General features: G+C 40.1%; 1 protein-coding gene across 40 annotated transcripts in view; it reads right to left on the bottom strand.

Annotated features, from left to right (window-relative positions):
- The window catches only part of ZNF280D (zinc finger protein 280D), a 119,022-nt gene extending 115,219 nt beyond the window's left edge, over positions 1-3,803 (bottom strand). For 12 of the 40 annotated variants that reach the window (XR_008914744.1, XR_008914752.1, XR_008914751.1 and 9 more), the window contains exons 1-4: positions 3,358-3,523; positions 2,447-2,606; positions 1,044-1,160; positions 4-95 (exon numbers count right to left, since the gene is read on the bottom strand). The gene's annotated coding sequence lies outside the window, so the exon portion shown is untranslated. Of the gene's footprint in view, positions 1-3; positions 96-1,043; positions 1,161-2,446; positions 2,607-2,979; positions 3,000-3,357; positions 3,554-3,688 lie in introns of those variants that run through there. The other 28 variants (XM_056809727.1, XM_056809593.1, XM_056809701.1 and 25 more) reach the window with 16 other exon arrangements.
- Positions 3,804-7,756: the final 3,953 nt, after the last annotated feature.

Genomic DNA, 7,756 nt, shown 5'->3' with positions numbered 1-7,756 from the left:
TACCTTCTACCAATCCTTTCATAACTGGGTTCGAAGTACTTCTTTTCCATTACTAATTCATTACAGAGAAGCTGGATGTTGTTTCATTGTTAGGACTAAAAAAATGAGAAAGGATTTCTCAGGATATGTTTCTTTAAATAAAATTCCCTTGTAACAAATAATAATTTACTTTCTACTGATTAAATTAGTCTGAGATTTTACCTATATTAATAGACCTTATTCTAACATGCATGCAAAGCATTTAATGGAAGAAAAGTAAAGAAGACCATGAGATTAAAAACAATATGGTTATTCCTGGCATGGATAAAGTCCAAGCTTTATAATCTTTTATTCGTTTCTCTTCAAAGCTTTTTGCAATCATCATTTTTCAAAATGCCTTCAGTTAAGTGTCATTTTTATTTTACATGAATAAAATTATCTTGGAAAGGGAACCATTTACCCAATGTCATACCAGAAACCAACAAGGCCAGTAGCTAGCAAGATATTAGCTCATTTAAATATCTCATAGTAGCTTTCCCCTATTATAAAACAATGACATACAAAACATATTTAGGCAAACAAGAATTTTTTGTAAATTAAAAAAAATTAAATTATATAAAAAAGAAAACACATACAAATTCAATTTATTTCAGTTCATGTTTAGGAAATGAGTATTATATTTAAGGCCTTATGATGGATGCTGGAAAAAAAAAAAAAGAAAACAAGCCTGCCCTCAAAGAGCTACAAGAATGTAACCAGAGCAATGAGGTTCTATTCTCAGCCAGGAGGGTCAAGTACAAGCCAAGCAATGTCCAGGGGCCAACAATGTTCAAGAGGCAAGTACTCCCTGGAAAAAGAAGACTCTATAAGGAATACAAAAAGTATAATCTATTCCATGATTTGCATTGAAAAATTAAGTTTAATTAATTCCATTATACTAAGGCAGGAAAATGGGCTTAGGTTTTTTGAAAATTTTCTTAAAGATTGAAAGGTTTTTTTCTTAACCTGTTAACCAAAAAAATGTAACATCCCTTCCCCAGCATTACAATTTATAAAGGTTTTACCTTTAAAGGATTGTTGGAGGTGAAGCATAGAGATAAATACAAGGAGAGAATGTTTCTAGCAGAATATTCCAAAAATCTTGAGAAATAGTTTTTTGAGGACAACCTCTGATTGGAGATCTAGTGAGAATGGTATGGTGAGAGAAAAAACAATGAAAGTTGGCTGTAAGAGATGCTCTTTAAGGATATATGAAAAGAATTCCTGAGTAAGACAGCGCTGCAAACAAACCTTGTAACAAAAAAATTGATTATCCAAATAAAATGAGAGACACCCTTTCATAGAAGTATTTTGAATTAATCTAACATGTATTTTGTCTAAAATAGATCTAGTCTTCCTAATGATAAAATAAATGTTGATTTCAATAAAAAATGTAAAATTTCTTCAAAACACTGTGAAATTACCAGGGAGGCTACCAAAAAACAACCAACCAGCAATACAGAACACATACATGCAATATGTTCATGATAACATTTCTGATGTCTAAAAAAGCTTCCCTCCCTACAATTAAAAAAATCCTTTTAATATATATATAGCTTTTTAAATATCCCAAATAGATTACTTTCAGTTTTCAACCCTCAAATCAAGTCTCTTCACTGAACAATGTGTAAGTAAAAGATTCTCAGTTAGAGGGAGGGAATATATATTTTATAAAAGAAATCTAGAGCACTGAAATGTGATGGGGGGGGGGGGGGTAGACTTAATGGACTAGAACTAAGGTTAGCCCCTAAACAGAACACCCGTCCAAACTGGTCTTAGTTCCAGAATGAACAATTACTAGGAGTAATTATCAGTGGCACTAAAAGAGTCCTAGGCAAAATTTCAAGTAATAATGCTTTTGTCATGATTAATCTCTTTTTCACCCCTCTCCCCTATTCTCCCAATCTGGTCAAACAAATCAAAAATCCAATCCTTTGAGAGTAGCTAATCTCAGCTGGGTGGTAAATACTTGATTATCTAATTAAGTAATTCATACTAAAGTGTAAGAGACTGAGATTTGCCTCCCAGAGGCTTTTTTAAAAGGGTAAATAAATTTTCAAAATCAGAAATATTTTGTCCTATTACTATCTACCACTTCTCTACCCCCAACAAAATGCTGTTCCTTTGACCCCTTCTCAGTCTAATAAAACAAAGACACGTTTCTCCAGGGGAAAGCTTGATTTGACACATAAAATCCCCTACATGTGAAAATAGCAATTCTAATAAGACTCTCTTTTAAAATATTTGGGGGAAGGGAGAAGGGTACCAAAGGCATCAGATTCTTAGGAGCTTAGTCTGCCCAAACGTAAAACGGGAGGCAGAATTTTATAAGTTCTTATCGTTTGCTTTTTAATTGGACCAGTCTATGCGCTCTGTCTACACAAGGGCTAGGAAGGCTACTGCTACACAGCACCATCTTCCCTCCTACCTTTTCTTAAAAGCATTAATCGACATAATTTGGGAGACACTCTTTCCATCTCTAGGGACTAGGTGGATGGTCTCAGAAGGAGGAGGTAGAGTCCTTCTCGCAGCTCACACTGCCAGAAAACTGTGTGCCTAGCTCCACGTTTCTCATCAGGGCTTTCTTCCTGAAGACAATAATGGGATGGAGAATGAATCCAACTGCAAGAGAGCGGTGAGAAGGGGAGGGGGGAGACCCCTTCTGCGGGCGTAGGGAGCTGGGGAGCGTATTTTCATTCTTGAAATGGGGGAGGGCAAAAGAGGGGAGCCTGGCAGACGAGGCGCTGCGGCTGCAGTCTAGCCTCTGGTGCTCTTTTCTCTCTCGTTAGACAGGTGGTGGTGGTGGAGGTGGCAGCTGCGACGGCCGAGGGAAAAGGGGAGGGGAAGCTCCCTACACTGCCACCATCCGTACAAAAAGCGTAGGGAGCTTCCCCAGGAGGGGGAGAGAGCGAGCGGGGCGCACGAGCAAATCCTCCCCCTTAGCCCTGGGGACAGACCCACCCGCGCGCGTGCGGGCGAAGTGAAGGAGGAGGAGGCGGAGGCGCCGCCACGGCGCCTCCATCATCACCGTCTCAGCAGCAGGCCTGCGCGGGCACCACAGGCCTCTCCGAGCCTCCGCGAGCCCGCTGCGCAGCGGCGGAGATCCCACCCCCGCGCCGCTCCGACCCAAGATGGCGGCCGGCGGCCACAGCCGCGCCGCGCCACCCTACCGTCCTCCCCACCTCTCCCCTCCCCCCCGAGGGGCTCCGCGCGCCTGCCGGACGCCCCCGCCGGGCCCTCAGGCCCCCGCGTCCGGCCCCCTAGAACCAGGAGGTTCAGGAGCGCGAGGGAGGAGGCCGCGCTAGCGGTGCGGCTGAAGGGGAGAGAGGGGGCGCTTACCGTGTGTGGTGCGGGAGTGGCCTTACTGGGGCACTGAGGAGGAGGAGAAAGAGGAGGAGGAAAAGGAGGAGCAGGAAGACACCGCGGCTACGGGGACGACGGTGGCTCCCATAGCGGAGCAGGCGCCTAGGCTGCGGGGAGGGAGGAAGGGAGAGAAGAAGGGAGGGGGGCGGGGGGCTCGCGAACCCGCCGCTTTGCCTCATGGGTAGATTCCAGGTCAGCCCCAGCCAGCCCGGCTCCTTTCTTTTTCCTGTTAGGGGAGGGCAGAAGAGGGGAGGGAAGGGGTGGGTGGGGGGTGGGGGAAGGGCTCCACAGCATGTGCCTTGCTTACCCCTGTTCGACGCATTCGATCCCCCGGGGCCACAGAGAGACCTTGGGATGTCTGGTGAGAGGGTTCTAGATCTCCTAGGTAAGATGGAGGCTTCCTCTGGTGAGTGTCTCCTTCAGGGTTGTGGGTTCTTCCAACCCAGAAATGAGAGCTGCTGATGCATTCTCAAAAAATAGAAACCTGGGTACTGGATCTTCCCCAGGAATGGATCTGGACAGGCCTGAGGAATGGAAAGATCAAGGCCATCATGGAAAAGTCAAGCCTGAAGGGAAAACAAAATCCTGTAGAAATGAGAGCTGTAAGGGCAGTTAAAAATGAACAAGTAAAAGATAAATTCAGAGTTTATCTTGAATCAGGAAATTTTTTTTTCTCAATAATGTAAGAATGGAGTAGCCAACCAGTCCTTCCAAATTTAGTCACCTCTATGGACTTTAAATCGCATTTCTTTAGAGAAAGGAATCAAAATACAGAGAACATAATTTGTTAAGGTATTTAATTAAAAGGAAACCAGCAAGCTCAAGTAATAGAAATAAGCAAGAAAAGGAATCAGCATCTCTTCCAAAATTCCCTATTGCTATCAAAGATACTAACAATAATGTCAGTTTAGAAGGAGAGGCTGATATGGATATAGAGTCAGAGGATCTATTTTGCAATTCTAGGTCTGCCACTTATGACCTGTGAGACTTTAGATAAGTAACTTCACCTTCCAAAGCCTAATCTTCTGTATGGTATAAAAAGACTGGGCTAAGTGATGTTTAAGACTCATTCAATTCAATATTAAAGGTCTTTTGTAGAGCAGGTATTTTTCCATATCCTGTGAAGTTTTTCTAATCATCTTAAAGGCTCAAAATTTTGATTCTGCCTTTATAAAACCTTAGAGAAAGAAGGAATCCCAGAGGGCCTCTAGCTGAACTTATATTTGAAGCGTGAATCAGCCTAGTTTAGACTAAGATATATTTGAGAAGAAGATAAGATCTTTGAGGGCAGGGAATGCTTTTCTTTTGCCCTTGCCTTTTTAATGCTTAGCATTTACTTGGCAACCATAGGAACTTTGTCTAATTGAGTGGATAAGTGCTAGATGACCTCTACTGATGTGGAATTCATATGTAACCTTAAGCAAATCACTTAACCTCTATTTAGATTGAGCCAAAATCTGCTTATCTGCCATTCCTCTCTATTGATTTTAATTCTGCCCTTTTGAGCCAAGCAAAACAAGTCTAAGCAATCTAAATAAGACAGACCTTCAAATATTTGAAGACAAATAGCATATTCCCCCTAAGCCTTCATAAAGCTAAACACTAATCCTTTCAGTTGATCTCAAAGCATACTTTTGAGTTCTTTCCCTGTCCTAATTAATCATCCTTCCCTATAGCTATTTCAGTCTGTCAGTGTCTGCCCTAAAATATAGTTCCCAAAACTAAATATCTTTTCAGATATGCTCTACCCAGAGCAGTGCAGAACTATAATCTCTTTGGTTCTAGATATTATAGTTGAATTAGGATACCCTTAGCTCCCATTAATTTTTCTGGCTACTATATCACACCTGACTTATTAAGTACAAAAACTACAAGATATTTTCATATGAAATACTCTCAAGCTATTTCCCCCATCCTGTATGTTTTGATTCCAAGTACAGAACTTTTACATTTATCTCCATGAAATGGCATTTTATTAGTTTCAGTCCATTGTTCCAGCTGTTCTGATGTTTCTAATCCACAATTTTGTCATCTAGCCTGTTAGATTACTTTCCTAGCTTTATACTATCTAAAACGTTGATATGTATGCCATCTATACAAATATCCAAGGCACTTACTAAAAACATTATACTAAAAGGGTCAATGAGGCAAAACTTTATGGTCCTCTACTATAGATATCTAACTAAGTTGATAATCAGTCTGATAGCCAATATTCACTGGATCTGGTGTTTCAATCTGCCCTAAATTTGCCTAATTATATTATCAGCCAACTTCATTCATAATTATAACTAGTCTTAGGGTGATCAAAACTTTGCTTCAAAAGGGCATTCTTATCACAGTGAAAGCTGTCCTTGAGTACTATGGACCCCTAATAGTCTATACTATCAAACAGAGCCTTACGGGAAATGTCCCTGTACAGCTTCTTTCTTTAGGCTATGTTTCGCCTCATAGCCTGCTGGGGCAAAGGCTAGGCTCTAAAAGTTGAGCAACATCCCCCCAGTAAAACTGCATTCTCAATCAAACTTTCCTCTGTGCCACTGACTACCCCTCAATCTAATAGCTCAGGTGAAAATATTAACTCAAGTGAAAACATTGGCAATAAAATTTTGGCTCCAGGTGAAAACATTCCTAGTTATGGCTTACATTTGACTTTTCCAACAATCAATTCAGCCCTATAATTTCCACTTTTTCTTTCTGTTGGATTTGTCTAACTCTGAGAGAGGAATATTAAAGTCTCCTATGAATATTGCATTAATGCCTTTTTGTAATTCATCTAACTTTTCTTTGACAATCTTTACACTTCTATCTTGTACATATATTTTTAATGATGTTATATTTTAATTGTTTAATATGTCTTTAGATATGTTTGTTTCCAGAGATGATCAGTTTTTATTGTTGTCATCTGAAATGATGATTACTACCCACATTTCTTATATTCAGTCTTAAAATCTGGCTTCCAATGTCAGTACTCAACTAAAACTACTATCTCCAAAATTACTAGTAATCTATCTTACTCTACAGAAAAAGTAGAAATGGAAAGGGATATGAGAGGGCTAGAGCAATAGAAGGGAGGGCAAATTTAGGGAAGCAATGATCAGGAGCAAAACACTTCAGAGGATGGACAAGAGGAAAGGAGAAAGAGTAGGATAAACGGGGAAAACAGTTTGGAGGATAATATGCAGGAATAATAGAAAAAATTTTTATAAGAAGTCTCCAATAAAGGCCTCATTTCTCACATGCAAAAAGAAATGAATCAAATGTATAAGAATACAGATCATTCTCTAGCTGATAAATGGTCAAAGGATATGAACAGTCAGTTCTCACACAAAGTAATAAAAGCTATAGTGAAAAAAAATGCTGTAAATCACTATTAATTAGAGAAATACAAATTAAAACAACTCTGAGGTGCCACACCACACCTATCAGATTGGGTATTAAGACAGAAAAGGAAAATGGCAAAACTTGGAGAGGATGTGGGAAAATTGAGACAATAATACACTATTGGGGGAGTTGGGAACCAATTCAATCATTCTGGAGATCAATTTGAATCTCTGTCCAAAGGGCTATAAAAGAGTCCTTTGACCCAACAATACCATTATTAGAACTATATCCCACAGAGATAAAAAAGGAAAAGGACCTATATGTACAAAAATATAGTAGTTATTTTTTGTGATGGCAAAAAAGTAGAAAGTAAGGAAATACCCATCAATTGGGGAATGGCTGAGTAGTCTGTGGTGTATGATTGTAATGGAATATCTTGTTCTATAAGACATGATGAGCAAGGGTAGCTAAGTGGATAGAGAGGTAGACCTGAAGATGGGAGGTCCTGGACTCAAATATGGCCTCAGATACTTCCTAGCTAGTGGACAAGTCACTTAATCTCAGTTGCCTGACCCTTGATTCTCATATTCCTTGAAATAGATTCTAAAGAAGAACTTACAGGAACTGCTACAGAGTAAAATAAGTAGAACCAGAACCCTGTACCCAGTACCAGCAATATCATAAAATGAATATCTGGAGGGCAGCTGGGTAGCTCAGTAGATTGAGAGCCAGGCCTAGAGATGGGAGGTCCTAGGTTCAAATCTGGCCTCATATACTTCCCACCTGTGTGACCCTGGACAAAAATGACTTAATCCCCATTGCTTAGCCCTTACCACTCTTCTGCCTTGGAACCAATACATAGTATTGATTCTAAGACAGAAGATAAGGGTTTAGAACAAATTAAATGAACAACTGTTGATAACTTATTCCTAGCAACATAATGATCCAAAATAATCACAAAGAACTCCTGATGAAAAATGCCATTTGCTTCCATTGAAAGAACTGATAAAAGTTTGAATCCACACCGAAAGCTACCTACTATGTTTCACTTTCT

This window comes from Monodelphis domestica, chromosome 1, assembly GCF_027887165.1.
Source record: "Monodelphis domestica isolate mMonDom1 chromosome 1, mMonDom1.pri, whole genome shotgun sequence".
Lineage (NCBI taxonomy): Eukaryota > Metazoa > Chordata > Mammalia > Didelphimorphia > Didelphidae > Monodelphis > Monodelphis domestica.
Note: the sequence above shows the minus strand (reverse complement) of the source record. Positions and strands in the feature narration are given on the sequence as shown.